The following is a 16,186-nucleotide window of genomic DNA, read 5'->3' on the forward strand; positions in this document are numbered from 1 at the left end:
TATCTGCCCATAAATCCATCACATCATTGTTCTGTCTGTGTGTGAATTCATCCATCGATCTGTTCATCTGTGACACTATTCATCCATGAATCTACCCATGAATCCATCCATCATCCCATACAGTTTTGATGCGGATGGTCAAAGTACCAATTTATCTGACTGGCTTAGCAGAAACCACCCGATCACACAACTGAAACCGGGCTGTTTAAGCTCTTTTTACATATGCAGTTTTGACTTCTGATATCAATTGCTGTTTTACAAGAACTGTAATTCCAAACTTTAGCAGTGAGAAAGCCTTTTCTCCATCTCTATTTCTCCCAAAAGTCTCTTTGCAAACTTAGTCGGCCATGGTGGACTAATTCTCTGAGCATGCCAAATACCACTGTACTCTTAATTGCCATCCACCTGTATTCCAACTCAGAAAAAGAATTGCAGTAAGATTAACCAAATGAAGATTCCCAATTTGGTTCTTGACCAATTGGACTCTAAGTCATGTGAACTTTTATCAATACTTTTTATGAAATTCAATTTGCAACTTTTTTTTTCTTTCTCTATCCTTCTTCACTGTATTTGTGTGTGTGAATGAAATAGCAGAGTTTGTTCCTCCATGTTTTGCATGTTTTATTAATAAACCCCATCTTAAGGATTTTGCTGTGGGTTTATTTCCAAGATTGAAACTCAAAAAATAAAGGTACAGTTTGGGCAGTGTGTTGTGGCCTACTTCAAAACAGGACAAAAAGGGAAATCATTACCTCAACGATACCTGTCTCCAAATCAAGAGGGGAAAAGCAACCATAATTTTAATTCACTCCCATTCCTCCATAACCTTTTGATCTTCAAGTTTTCCATTTATTTAGTGTACACTCATACATGCACACAGCATACTTCTCCTGACTGCCTCTTCTGACAGCTTACTTATCCCATTCTCACAAGCTTTGATCCTGCTCTCCTTGGATCATTGGATTGGATCATACCCTCTGACCATCTCCCCATTCAGGGTCCTCCTTGCCAATTTATTCCCATAGAGTTAATCACTCTGGCAAATCCCTGCTGGGTCACTTAGCACAAAACTGGCCATTCACAAACAGTTGCTTCTTCTGTTCTATATCAGTACCCCTTACGTTACTGTCCATTTACTCTATGACCTCCTCAAAACTTGCTACATGTTTGGTCAAACAAACTTTTCCCTTTGACATTCAAGCCAACTATTCACAGCTACTCTATATGTCCTGCTCTTCTTTCTCTACTAAGGATTCCATTATTTATTCTTGCACTGATGCAAACAGATTGATTTATCATTGCTTGAAAGGGGTCAGGAAAGATTTACAAGGATGTTGCCAGGGTTGGAGGGTTTGAGCTACAGGGAAAGGCTGAATAGGCTGGGGCTGCTTTTCCTGGAGTGTCAAAGGCGGAGGGGTGACCTTCTAGAGATTTATAAAATCACGAGGGGCATGGATAGGATAAATAGACAAGGTCTTTTCTCTGGGTTGAGGGAGTTCATGACTAGAGGGCATAGGTTTAGGGTGAGAGGGGAAAGATATAAAAGAGACCGAAAGGACAACTTTTCATACGGAGGATGGTGTGGGTATGGAATGAGCTGCCAGAGGTAGTGGTGGAGGCGGATACAGTTATAGCATTTAAAAGGCATCTGGATGGGTATCTAAATAGGAAGGGTTTAGAGGGATATGGGCCAAGTGTTGGTAAATGGGATAGATGAGGTTAGGATATCTGGGCGGCATGGACGAGTTGGACCGAGTCTGTTTTCGTGCTGTATATCTCTATGATTCTATGACATGCTATGTTATAAATATAGGCATTATTTTAGCTATCAACTGGATCTCTGGCACAACTCCATTTCTGAATGAATTATTAAAAATGAGTAATGCCTTGTCCCGAGATTACTTCAAAATATATGGATGCAATTAATCTAAACTGGAATTGGAAAGGGACCTATATCCTGATGGGGACATTTGCTAGTGCTACTCAGGAGGTGTAAGACCCATAAAGGATTTGTTTGGGTGGATAGATGGGTTGGGGGTGGGGGGAGGTTTTGGGCATGCAAAGAGGCACTGAGAAAAGAGATAAGGTGAAGGCTGGTATGGTTGAGAGGAGGAGCAACTCAAATAGTCAAGGCAGGCATGAGTAAGGCAGAGAACAAGGTAAGACTGATGAATGAGACTACATTTATTTCAAAGCAAAAGGCCTGACAGGTAAAGCAGATGACCTTGGGCATGGTTGGGGACATGGGAATAGGATATCATAGCTATTACAGAGACACAGTTCCATGAAGGGCAGGACTGGCAGCTTAATGTTCCAGGGTATAGATGCCATAGGAAGGATAGAAAGGAGGACAAGAAAGGAAGGGAAGTGGTGCTGTAGTTCAGGCTAAAATTTCAGGTGTACATAGGGAGAGTATTCCTGGGAGTACACCCAGTGAAGTTATTTGAGCGGAACAGTTTATTGGGATTTTACTACGGGCACCACAATAGTCAGCGGGAAATTGAGAAGGAAATTTGTATGGAGGTCTCAGATATCTTTAACAATCATAGGGTTTTCCTGGGGAGTGTCGCTGTGCTGTACATCTCTGACTCTAGACTACGAGTTTTATCCTCCCTGAGCTTGATTGGTTTATTCAATATATTCAGTTTTAAAATAAAATATTAAATGCATTTTTTGTTTTGCTCATCTCATAGTTTTCTGTTTACCTGGACTATCTCCCCACTAAAAACCAAAACAAAACTATTTTACATTTCAGCCACCTCTCTATTATTCCCTGTGGTATTATCATGTCTATCATTTAATGGTTCTATTTCCTTAACAACATGATTTACTTTTATTGATGAGTTAATATAGTTATTTCTTCTATACTTCTGAAACTTTCTGTCAATTGTTCTCTTACCTTTTCTGTTCAAAATAACTAATTGTAGTTTTTCCAAATCCATGACTCTCTCTAAAGGCTGAACATTCTTGCTGAAATGTAAGGCCCAAAATTGAATGGAACATTCCATGGAAAGCCGAAAGAATAATCTATATATTTGCGATTTTTGAGAAGGTTTGTAGCTCAGGTTGTGGTTCACATTTTAAGTTTGCTCGCTGAGCTGGTAGGTTTGTTCTCAGACGTTTTGTCACCATTCTGGGTAACATCATCAGTGAGCCTCCGTTGAAGCGCTGGTGTTCTGTCCCACTTTCTATTTGTGTGTCTTGGTCTGTTGTGCTGGGTGATATTACTTCTGGCTCTTTTTCTAGGAGGTTGGTAAATAGGATCCAAATTGATTTGTTTATTGATGGAGTTCTGGTTTAAATATCAGGCCTCGAGGAATTCCCGTGCCTGCCTCAACTTAGCCTGTCTTAAGATGGATGTGTTATCTCAGTCAAAGTGGTGTCCTTCTTCGTCTGCGTGTAAGGATACTAGTGATAACTGGTCATGTATTTTGGTGGCTAGTTGCTGCTCATGTATCCTGGTGGCTAGTTACCTGCCTGTCTATCTGATGTAGTGTTTGTTACAGTCCTTGCAGGGTATTTTGTTGGCTGTTGGTACAGGTCCTTTAGGTTCATCAGCAGTTGTTTCAGTGTGTTGGTAAGTTTATGGGCTATCATGATGCCAAGGGGTCGAAGTAGTCTGGTTGTCGTCTCCGAGATGTCTTTGATGTATGATCGTGTGGCTAGAGTCTCTGGGCATATTGTATCTTCGTGTTTGGGCTTGTTTGAGAATCGATGGACTGTGCTTATTGGGGAAGCATTGTTCTTGAATAGGTTAAATGGGTGTTTTTCTTCTGCTGCCTGTAGTTCCAGGGTGCTGCAGTGCATTGTAGCTCATTTACATCCTGATGCAGCTCCCTTTGTGGGTGTTGGGATGATTGCTCCTGTCATTGAGTACAGGAGAAGAGAAGAGAAAGAGGAAGAGAACAACAACAGACTCCCCTTCCTCGATGTCAAAGTGGAATGAACAGTCAATGGAGAACTGCAGATCAGCACCTACAGGAAATCAACACACACAGACCAGATACTCAACCAAAGGAGCAATCATCCCAACACCCACAAAGGGAGCTGCATCAGGACATTATTTAAATGAGCCACAACACCCTGCAGTACCCCAGAACTACAGGCAGCAGAAGAAAAACACCCATACAACCTATTCAAGAACGATGGGTACCCGATAAGCACAGTCTGCGAGTTCTCAAACAACAAACCCAAACAAGAAGACACGACACACTCAAAGACTCTAGCCACATGACCATACATCAAAGACATCTCGGAGATGACAGCCAGACCCCTTGGCATCATGATGGCCCACAAAACTACCAAAACACTGAAACAGCTATTGATGAACCTAAAGGACCTGTACCAACAGCCAGAAAAATGAATGTCATATACAAAATACCCTGCAAGGACTGTAACAAACACTACATCGGATAGACAGGCAGGAAATTAGCCACCAGGATACATGAGCAGCAGCTGGCCTTACACACAGATGATGAAGGACACCACTTTGACTGCTACAACACATCCATTCTAGGACAGGTTAAACAAAGACATGCATGGGAATTCCTTGAGACCTGGCATTCAAACCAGAACTCCATCAATAAACACAATGATTTGGACCCCATTTACTAAACTCTCAGAAAAAGAACCGGAAATGATATCACCTACCACAACAGACCAAGACACACAAATAGAAAGCGGGACAGAACACCAGCGCTTCACCATGCTCGGTAACATTATCATACCCAATATGTTACCTAGCATGGTGACAAAACATCTGAAAACAAACCTTCCAGCTCAGTGAGCAAACTTACAATCTGAAAAATTATATATGTTCAACATCATGTTTATAAATTCATGCAGGGCATGGATAGAATAAATAGACAAGGTCTTTTCCCTGGGGTGGGGAAGTCCAGAACTAGAGGCTTAAGATGAGAGGGGAAAGATATAAAAGGGACCTAAGGGGCAATCTTTTCATGCAGAGGGTGGTACGTGTATGGAATGAGCTGCCAGAGGAAATGGTGGAGGTTAGTACAATTGCAACATTTAAAAGACATCTGTATGGGTATATGAATAGGAAGGGTTTGGGCCAGGTGCTAGCAGGTGGGACTAGATTGGGTTGGGATATCTGATTGGCATGGACAGGTTGAACTGAAGGGTCAGTTTCCATGCTGTACATCTCTGTGACTTCATGACTGTATCAGCTTGTTACTTTTTAAATTTATACTTCAATCCCGAGTGGTTTATTAAACAAAGACAGCCTTGCAAAGTGTTGTCATGCTATTCCAATTAATTTAAAATAAATTCCCACGTCTACAAAGTTTCCACCAAGAATTTAGTTAAAGCTGAGAAATAAACTCGAAAGCAATCGACCAATGCCAACAAGAACTGGAAGGAACCCAGTAGTTATGAAGACGACATTGGGACAAGTTAACAAGAGAATCCAAGTATAACCCTGAAGAAAAGAAGAATAGTTTAACAGCACCCAAGTGATTTGAAAAGAAACTGAAACAAAACATATGGCAAAGGAATGCCAGGTTACAAGGAAGTAACTGACATACAGCATATCTGGATTATCACAGCTGACTTACTGACTATCCTTGAAAAACTCACATTGATCTGGCAATGGGACTACACCAGATCAGTGATACATCATCAAGGTGATTTGAACCACAATTATATTAGAAGTTCTCAGATCTCAGGAGTTGCCTGACGTTGGAGACAATTTGGGGCTTCGTAGAATCAAGCTTGCTTCTATGTTGTTCCCCTCTGTGCCCTTCCAGGTACAGATCCCAATCAGGAGCTGATGTGCAAGCGGCAAAAATTGAAAGGTTTCATCATTTCTGCCTGATTTCTATCCATCATTGAACTTCCACTGACAGAAAATCCAGATCCGAATCTGGTCATCCTGCAGTTGGAACTGATATAAAAAAGATAAGGTGTGGAGGGAGGATTGGGCAGTCCCAAAATTTCATAAGAAGGAATGATCTCACTCAGAAAATTGCTGCCTGTTAGCTTGATGAAAAACTGAGAGGAACATACTGGTAGCAATAGGAGGGATGAGAGCTTGAAACTAAATATAGAATCTGTAATTATTTTGTGAGAAAACTGATATAATTATTTTTGAAGAATGTCAGAGACATTCATAACAGGCCGTGTGGATAGAATCGATTTGAAGGACTGCTGAGAAATTTCCTGAAAAAAAAAGCTAATTCCAATTCAAGAGAGTAATTCTCATGTTGGTTGGCAATCTTATTATGATTAATTGCAGGAATTATGAATATATGTCTCATTTACTACTATAATTTTGTATATCTCAATGTACATGTACATATATTCATGTTAAATGCACATATGTCTGCGTGTTGGCATGTGACATGTATGTGTGAGAGAGTAGTGGTGAAGTCTTTCCAAAATTGTACTTAATGCCACTGATGTTACTCCAACCTATCTCCATCCACACGATGCTATTTATGCCCAACTTCAGTGACTCATCTTCAGAACTGGACTTGAAATGATAACTGCACTTTCGTTCTACAAAAGACCTGTTGAGTCTCTTCAGCCATTTCTGCTTTTGTTTCAAATTTCCAGTATCTGCAGTTTCTTGTTTTATTTTAGTATTTCCTTACCTGCCACAAGGTGGAGCCCTCACCTTGGACAAATCTTATTACAGCCACAATGGGGATCCACATAATACAGAAGATGGTCATACACCAGCCCAGTGCTACTGCCCAGACAGGATATTTAACAGGTCCATATGTTATTGGAGCAAATGTTACTAATGACCAGACCAAGATCATCTGTTTAAAATGAAGGCATAAAATCATATCAAAACCAGAATGATTATCTGCACTTCATTTTCTGTATAAAACACTAAAAGATGTAACATCTCCTTACTACAAGCAAACTCGGTGAGATAAGAAACCAGTATGCTCTCCACCACAGCCAGAAGAGCCAATTCCTTTCCCCAATCATCATCTCAATGTTCTTGATGAATCTGTTCAGCCCTGTGAACAAGGAAGCAGAGAGACACCATCAGTCACTTTGTCCTGTCTTCAAGGCAGTTTGTTAATTGTCAAAGTTCCTCTTGTTCAGGGCAGCACTAATGAACAGGTTAAACCAGAGAAGGGATCACTCCGGATTTCAAACAGGATGAGCAGAGATTTCCCTGTCACCAATCTGGAGAAAGTGAGGACTGCAGATCAGAGTCGAGGGTGTGGTTTTGGAAATGCACAGCAGGTCAGGCAGCATCCATGAAGGGCTTCCTGATGAAGGGCTTCTGCCTGAAATGTCGATTCTCCTGCGCCTCGGATGCTGCCTGACCTGCTGTGCTTTTCTATCACCACACTCTCGACCCTGTCACCAATCTGATTACCTGTAAAATTTGTCCACAAGTCTCACAAAATCGGTACTTACTCAAGGAGCGGCTCTGGTTTCTGATCTTTGTTGAGATTGACAGGCCTCTGTTATCAGAAGGGGGCATGATGGATGACACTGTAAATTCACTGTCCGAATTTGAAGAAAAGCAAATGGGCCCTCGGGCATCTTAAGAAATCCTGCCCATCAAGTCTGCACCGACCCTCTGAAGAACAATCCACCCAGACCCACTCCCCCACCCTATGCCTGTAACCCTGCATTCCTCATGGCTAACTCACCTAGTCTGCACATCCCTGGATCCTGTGGGTAATTTAGCATAGCCAATCCACCTAACCTGCACATCTTTGGACTGTGGGAGGAAACTGCAGCATCCGGAGGAACCCAGCGCAGACACAGGGAGAAAATGTGCAAACTCCACACAGTCACCCCAGGCTGCAAGCAAACCCGACTCCTTGGCACGGTGAGGCAGCAGTGCGAACCCCTCAGCCACCTTGATTCACTCGGTGAATCTGGCAGTGAGTGAGATGGAAGTGCTCACCATTGCTGTGATGTTCCAGCTTCCAAACCTCTGGCACCATATTTAAAGGCCAGCTGAATGCTGAAAGCCAAGAATAATGCCTCATAGTGTCATGCTAACCCCTAAATATGGTGCAGAAGGAAGCCAAGCTCAGTCCTCATTTCCTAGGAAAGGATCTTGAGATTCTAGTGGATAGAGCGATGACCAAAGAAACACACCATTCCACTAGTCCCTGCCAGGCCAGACCCAGATAGCAGCAGGAATGAGAGCTGTGTAAAATGGGATGCCTGATAGTGTGGAAAAACAGGTCAATCCTCTTCTGCACACTGCTCATGGAGACAGTGGAAAGGAAAATGCTGCAATCAATCACCAATTTTTTTTTATTCATTCATGGAATGTTGTCATCATAGGCTGGGTCAGCATTGAATGCCCACCTATGATTGCCCTGGAAAAGGTGCTGAACTGCCCTTTCAAATCGCTGGAGTCTTGTACAGTGGAAGAAAGTGCTGTTAGCAAGGGAGTTCCAGGACTGTGTGCCATTAAAACTAAAGGAAAGCGAATACAATTCCATGTCAAGATGGTGTGGGCCTTTCAGGGGAACTTGCAGCTGCTGCTGTTGTATTTTCTGCCCTTGTCATTCTAGGTGATGGAAGTCACAGATTTGGAAGGAGGAGGTCTCAAATTACACTGTCTCTTAGCGTGACTGTTTCAATGTCTCTGAGCAGTGTGAGTGACCTCTGGGACCAATGTTCAGGTAGCTTTCCCGTCCCTAATGCAGCTTGGACTCCAGCTCATTAACATGGATCTGAATTTCCATGAGCAGTAAATATTAGTAAACAAAATACACCTCGGTATCCAGCATTTTCCACATACTGCAGCAACAACACATCACCCATCCCTTCCATCACCACTCCATTTTAGTTAAGTTATTAATTAATTATTATAGAATCCCTCACTTTTGGAAATAAAGCACCAGTACCAATCTCATTCCTAGCTATTTTTCAGGAACTTTTTAAAAAAATCTAGAGACCTAATCTCAAACGGAAGACCTTTTTGGTTACTTTAATAAGACCATAAGACATAGGAACGGAAATTAGGCCTTTCAGCCCATCGATTCTGCTCCACAATTCAAACATGGCTGATAGTTTTTCAACGCCATTTTCCCGCTTTCTCCCCGTAATCTTTGATCCCCTTGGTAATCAAGAACTTATCTATCTCTGTTTTAAATATACTCAATGACCTGGCCTCCACAGCCTTCTGTGGCAATGAATTCCACAGATTCACCACTCTCTGGCTCATGAAGTTTCTCCTTATCTCTGTTCTAAATGGTCTTCCCTTTACTCTAAAGCTGTGCCCTCAGGTCCTTCTCTCTCCTGCCAATGGAAACATCTTCCCAACATCTACTCTGTCCATGTATTTCAGTATTCTGTAAGTTTCAATCAGATTCCCCGTCATCTTTCTAAACTCCATCGATTATAGACCCAAGGTCCTCAATCATTCCTCATCTGTTAAGCTTTTCATTCCTGGGATCATTCTCATGAATCTCCTCTGGACTCGCTCCAATACATTCTTCCTGAGCTTTGGGCCCCAAATTTGCTCACAATATTCTAAATGTGATCTGATTAGAGTCTTAGAGAGCCTCAGGAGTGTATCCCTGCTCATATATTCTAGTTCTCTCAAGATGAGTGACAACATTACATTTGCCTTCCTAACGACTGACTCAACCTGCAAGCTTACCTTAAGAAAAACCTGCACTAGGACTCCCAAGTCCTTTTGCATTTCAGACTTCTGAATTTTCTCCAATTTAAAAAATAGTCCATGCCTCTATTCTTCGTACCAAAGTGCATGACCTTAACAGTTTTCCACATTATATCTCATCTGCCACTTCTTTGCCCATTCTCCTAACCTGTCTAAATTTTTCTGCAGCCTCCCTGCCTCCTCAATACTACCTGCCCCTCCATCTATCTGTGTACTATCTGTAAACGTAGCCAGAATGCCCTCAGTTCCTTCAACCAGATCATTCATGCATAAAGTGAAAAATTGTGGTCCCAACACTGCCCCTTGTAGAACACCACTAGTCAGTGGCTTCCCCACTCTCTGCCTTCGGCCAGACAGTCAATCTTCTATCCATGCTATCAGCTTGTGTCTAACACCATGGGCCCTTATCTGACTCAGCAGCTGCCTGTGCAGCACCTTATCAAATGCTTCTGGAGTCCAGATAAATAACATCCATTGGCTCTCCTTAGTCTAACCTGCTTGTTACCTCCTCAAAGAATTCGAGCAGATTTGTCAGGCATGACCTTCCTTGATGAAACTATACTAACTTTGCCCAATTTTACTATGCACTTTCAAATATTCAGAAATCTCAGCATTCACAATGGACTCCAAAGTCTTACAAATGACTGAGGTCAGGCTAATCAGCTGAAAATTTCTCATTGTTTGCCTTACTCTTTCATAAACTGGAGGAGAGGTGGGATGGTGATTAGCAATTAATTATGGTTTTCCAGTCCTCTAGGATCCTCTCTGACTCCAGTGATACCTGAAAGATCACTCCTAAAGCCACCACTATCTCTTCAGCTCTCTCCTTCATAGCTCTAGGATGTAGCCCATCTGGCCCAAGTGATTTATCCACTTTCAGATCTTTAAATTTTTCTAGCACCTTCGCCTTGGTGATGCCACTGTACTCATCTCTGCTACCCCAACTCTCTTGAATTTTTGGGATATTACTCATGTCTTCCACCGTAACGTATTTATTCAGTTCCTCAGCCATTATTTTGTACCCCAACACTACCAATGACTAAAAATGATCATCAATCCGACTCACCAATTCGCTTTCCCCCTTTTTTTTGTTACGGTGTTCTGCCTCTGCTCTTACTGCAGGTAGGCCTCTTGATCTGTGTCTTTTATCCTCTGCCATTAATCACTCACTCTTCAGGCTTTAAATCTCACAGTGGACCTTATTTCAAGCTGCTCTGTCCCCCTTTGCACTATATTCCCACTTTGAATCACATTCCCAATGAACTGACTCAGCCATTGTCTCACTCAGAATCACAGAGATATACAGCATGGAAACAGATCCTTCAGTCCAACTTGTCCAAGCTGACCAGATATCCTAAACCGAACTAGTCCCATTTGCCAGCATTTGGCCCATATCTCTCCAAACCCTTCCTATTCAAATACAGGGGTGTCTTTGAAATCAGGTGAAGTCTTCACTCAAAGTGACCATGTTGCTTACTGCACAGCTAAAGTCACCGGATACTGCAAAAGCTAGGGGCTCTGGCAATATTCCAGTGGAAGTAGTGAAGATTTGTGCTTCAGAACTTGCTGCTCCCCTAGTCAAGCTCTTCCAGGACAGTTACAACACTGACATTTACCCGACAATGAGGAAAACTGCCCAGATATGTCCTGTACATGAAAAGCAGGACAAATTCAACCCAGCCAATTTCTGCCCCATCGGTCTACTCTCAATCATCTGTAAAGTGATGGAAGGTTTTATGAATAGTGCTATCAAGCAGTAGCTGCTCATCAATAAACTGCTCAGTGGCGCCAGGTCTGGATATTGCCAGGGCTACTCAGCTGTTGACCTCATTGGTCAAACCTTGGTTCAAACAGCTGAACTCAAAGACCTGAATTCTAGATGTTTGGTGAGAGTGATAGTCCTTTGACCAAATGTGGCATCAAGGAGCTCAAACAAAACTGGAATCAATGAGTATTGGGGGTAAATTCTCCACTGGTTGGAGTCATATCATACAATCACTACAATGTGGAAACAGCCCATTTGGCCCGACAAGTCCACACCGAGCCACCGAAGAGTAACTCACCCCAACACATTTCCCTCCCCGACATTTACCCCTGACTAATGCACCTAACCACAGATTCTAGAACACTATGGGCAATTTAGCATATCCAACTCACCTAACCTGCACATCTTTCAATTGTCGGAGGAAACCAGAGCACCTGGCAGAAACCCATGCAGACACGAGTAGAATGTGCAAACTCCATACAGACCATCATCGCCCAAGGTTGGAATCTAACCAAGTCCCTGGTGCTGTGAAGCAGCAGTGCTAAGTACTGAGCCACCATTCCACCCTACAGCACAGAAGGTGATGATTATGGATGCTGGAGCTCAGTCATCTCAGTTCCAGGACATCTCTGCAGGATTCCATGGAGGAAATGCCCTAGGCCCAACCATCTTCAGCTGCTTCATCAATGACCTTCCCACCATCATAAGGTCAGAAGTGGGAATGTTCACCAATTATTGCATAATGTTCAGCATCTGTCGTGACTCCTCAAATACTGAAACAGTCTCTGTTCAAATGCAGCAACATCCAGGCTATTTAGTATTTGTGCCACACAAACGTCAGATAATGACCATCTCCAACAATAGAGAATCTAACCATCACTACATGATATTTAATGGCATTATCGTAATTAAGTCCACCACTATCAATATCCCAGGGGTTACCATTGACCAGAAAATGAATTGAACTGGCAACTTAAATAATGTCACTGCAAGAACAGGTCAGATTAGCAATCTTGCTGCAAGTAACTCAGCTTCACTTTCCCTACAGCCTATCCACCAACAATGACAATAAATCAGGAGTGTGATGGAACACTCTGCATTTGTCTGTGCAATTGTTTCAATATTCAAGAAACTTGACACCATCCAGGACAATACAGTCCTCTTGACTGGTACCACATCTTCACCCTCCACCACTGATGCTCAGTAGGGGCAATGTGTACCATCTTCAAGGTGCATGGCAGAACTTATCAAAGATCCTTAGACAGCATCTTCCTAACCTATAACCAGTCCCAGCTGGAAGGACAAAGGCAGCAGGTAGATGGGAACAACACCAACTGCAAATTGCCCTCTAATCCACTGGCCATCCTGACTTGGAAATATGTAGCCGTTTCTTCAGTATCAGCTGATCAAACACTTGAATGCCCTCCCTAATAGCATTGTTGGTCACCCTACACCAAATCGGCTGCAGTGGTTCAAGAAGGTAGCTCAGCATCACCATCTCAAGGACAACTAGGGATGGTTAATAATTGCGGCCTAGCTGGTGGCACTCTTTGAACGGATAAAAAGAAAATTTCTTCTCCCCGGAAGGTTATTAACCTTTGGCATTCACTATCCCTAGAAAGTAGTGTAAGCTAAGTCATTGAATATACTGAAGGCTAAATTAAGTTGAATTTTAACACTAAAAGGGACTGAAGTTACAAAAGGCAGGCCGTAAAGTTGAGAGCAGGCCATGATTACATCATCCATAATTTTATTGAATAGTAGAATAGGGTGGATGGGTTGAATGGCCCAATGCAGCTTTCTTAAAATATTCTTAGTATATTGCCCTTCCTCCATTGTTCCTGGATCAATATTTTGTAACTTTGTGGCATTCTGTAGCACTCTGGAGGTACCTACACCATGAGGACTGCAATGTTTCAGCTCACTGCTATCTGCTGAAGGAATAGAGATGAGTTTTAGTTATTTATTGAATAACTCTCTGTATTGAATAAGGATCATCAGCCTCTTACAGCACTTCATAACATTGAATGGGTGGAGAAAAGAAGACGACTAAAATACAAGGGCTTCACTTTGTGAAAGGCATCAATCTTATGATAGCTGCATGTGAAATCAAAGCTAAAATACCGAAAGATGACATACCTTTGTCACACATGGGACACTGAGGAGATACATCATCAAGCATACACCAGCAGTCATAGAAAGGCGCTTTGATCGCAGAAATGTAGGGAACTGTCCAGCAATGAGGTTATAATGGCTTCTGGTGAGATTAACAGTCAAATATTAATCAGTTTTGTGGTCCCAGGGAACAAATATCCCCTCCCTCTCACCCAATAACTCCATAACTCCCCAGACCAAAGAACTGGTAGGACTGTTGTAACCTGGCATAATTCCAGACCTGACAGAGATGTACTTTAAACTATCTGCACAATATATGCTATTCAGCATAAAGGGACCCACTTCGTCTTCAGCTACTGTGTCATGAAGTCAGTGTAGTGAGGGTAATGTGTTCAGTCAGTTATGTGCATATAACCCACGGGAATATCCATAAGTACAAAATCCAGGTCATGTATGTAACTCTGGAATTGTGGGCTTCTAAACAGATAGTATTGTTAATGAACATTAAGACATCTGTCTCAACAAGAACCTGTCTCTCTGGGGCATATGTTAAAATAAAACTGCACATGCTGGTATCCAATGTCGACAAACAGGAGGCTGCAGGAACACAGCAAGACAGGCAATAGCAGGAGGTGGAGAAGTCGATATTTCAGGTTGAGACCCTTCATCAGGATGGAGGAGGGGGAAGGGAGCTCAGAAATAAATAGAGGGAGGGGAATGGGGCTGTGGGAAAGGTAGGTGGGATAAAGGTAGGTGGGATAACGATAGGTGGATGCAGGTAGGGGGAGTATTATGATAGGTCAGTGGGAAGAGTGGAGTGGATAGTTGGGAACGAAGATGGACAGGTAAGGTCAGATCAAGGAGATGGGAAGGAGAGTAAGGGCTGGACCTAGGATAACATTGGAGGTGGGGAGAAAGAGAAATTAATAGAATGGAAGGGAGGAGGCAGGGCTAGAAAGGGAGCTGGGGGTGGTAGGCATAAACTTAGAGACAAACAGAATGAAAATTAGGTATAAACTTGGTTAGAGACAAACTCATCCCATGATTGGGATTCATTTGATGCCAGCTGTCTCCACCTGACATATGACTACTTCATTGTCTTGACCAGAGCCTCAATTTCTCAAGTCACCCAGTGTTCCCTTCTCCAGCCAGCCTTGCTCTTCACACTGACAGGAACATGTCTGATTAAATAATTTAAGTCGTTGCATCCAACACATTGCTGCTCTATAACCGTACCTGTGTATTCTTAGGCTGCTTCCTTCCTTGAAACACAGGGACAGGATTTCCTTACAGTCCTTCCAATCAACAGCATGTTGCTCAGGGATACATTGAACAATTTTGTAGCTGCCCTCCGCATTCAGCTTCTGTCCCATTCTCTCCATGACACTTCAGCAGTGTTTCAATTCTGACCTGAACAAATGGTCAATATAAATAATGGAATTAAAACAAACGGAATCACACCCACCCGAGCTGGTCTGCAAACCTGAAAGTCAGATGGAAATAGAGTGGCTCAGTTAAAGATTTCACTGATGACTGCACTGCTCCAATCCCTCGGTTCTTAACAAGCCGTTAGCACCCCATCCACTAAACCTCACAGATGGAAAATCCAAGCAGTATCCCAAACGCATCAACCTCTACATACAGAGTTTCACATACATTTACAGCCTTGTGTTGCTCAAATATCACAGTGCCCTCAAGAGGGTGTTTTTGACGATCACTCGGAAGTAAAGCCAATTCATTCTTCTCCATTCTTTATCACACTTTAGGCCTTCCTCTTGTGCAGCTTTTGTGTAGACATTTCTCACATGGATTGTTAACGGCACTGGGTACCAATTTCATCTCCAAACCAGAGTTCGGAGAAGCACAAAGTCCAATGACCCTGCAGTTGGTGGTCAGTTTGTTAAAAGGAAAATAGTCCTATTTACACACGTCAGGATTAGATTCAAGGTCCCAGATGATTTCTACCATCGACCCGAACATTCCAGATCAGCTATTAGTTGTAACAATTTCCAAACAGCGCTGAAAATGTGTTGCTGGAAAAGCGCAGCAGGTCAGGCAGCATCCAAGAAGCAGGAGAATCGACGTTTCGGGCATAAGCCCTTCTTCAGGAATGAGGAGACAATTTCCAAACAGTCACTTTTAAAATGACAGATATTCCTTTTTCTTGTTAATTTGTGCAAGTGGGCATCGCTGACAAGGCCAGAATTTATTGGCCAACTCTAATTGTCTTGAGGAGAAGTGGTGGTGTGAGGTATAGGGTTAAAATTGTGCAGAATAAGGGAACAGGTGTTGCCTCTGCAAAAGTTTACATTATAAAATCAGGCTGCGCATGCCAATACTAAACAGTGAGAAGCAAAAACAGGCAAAATTATCTATGACTAACACGGCAGAGCAACCATGTAGTGGGATGTACCAGTAACACGAGAATAGTGTGCCAGTTGCAGGAGGGATGTGGCCAACGGATGGAATTTAGCTTGGCAGGATGATCGCACGAAGATAGCAAACTATGCCAGGATTGTCACATATAAGGAATGAGATAAATAAGAGTAAGGGGTGACAGGTTTAGAGTAATGGGAGAGAAACCAGACAGAGGTGAAGTGAAGCTAGAGCTTGTGATAGGCTACGCACTACAGCAAAAGAAACAGACTGGCCTTAGATATGATCCTAGCTGA

General features: G+C 42.6%; 1 pseudogene across 1 annotated transcript in view; it reads right to left on the reverse strand.

Annotated features, from left to right (window-relative positions):
- The window catches only part of LOC148148841 (sodium- and chloride-dependent neutral and basic amino acid transporter B(0+)-like), a 430,083-nt pseudogene that overhangs the window by 267,831 nt on the left and 146,066 nt on the right, over positions 1 to 16,186 (reverse strand). Inside the window, exons 5-6 of the transcript XR_015758602.1 lie at positions 6,880 to 6,989; positions 6,612 to 6,782 (exon numbers count right to left, since the gene is read on the reverse strand). The product of XR_015758602.1 is annotated as a sodium- and chloride-dependent neutral and basic amino acid transporter B(0+)-like (transcript). The remainder of the gene's footprint in view (positions 1 to 6,611; positions 6,783 to 6,879; positions 6,990 to 16,186) is intronic.

This window comes from Chiloscyllium plagiosum, unplaced genomic scaffold (assembly GCF_037043375.1).
Source record: "Chiloscyllium plagiosum isolate Xiang-an unplaced genomic scaffold, Cpla_swu_hap1 HiC_scaffold_11, whole genome shotgun sequence".
In the NCBI taxonomy this organism is placed as follows: Eukaryota; Metazoa; Chordata; class Chondrichthyes; order Orectolobiformes; family Hemiscylliidae; genus Chiloscyllium; species Chiloscyllium plagiosum.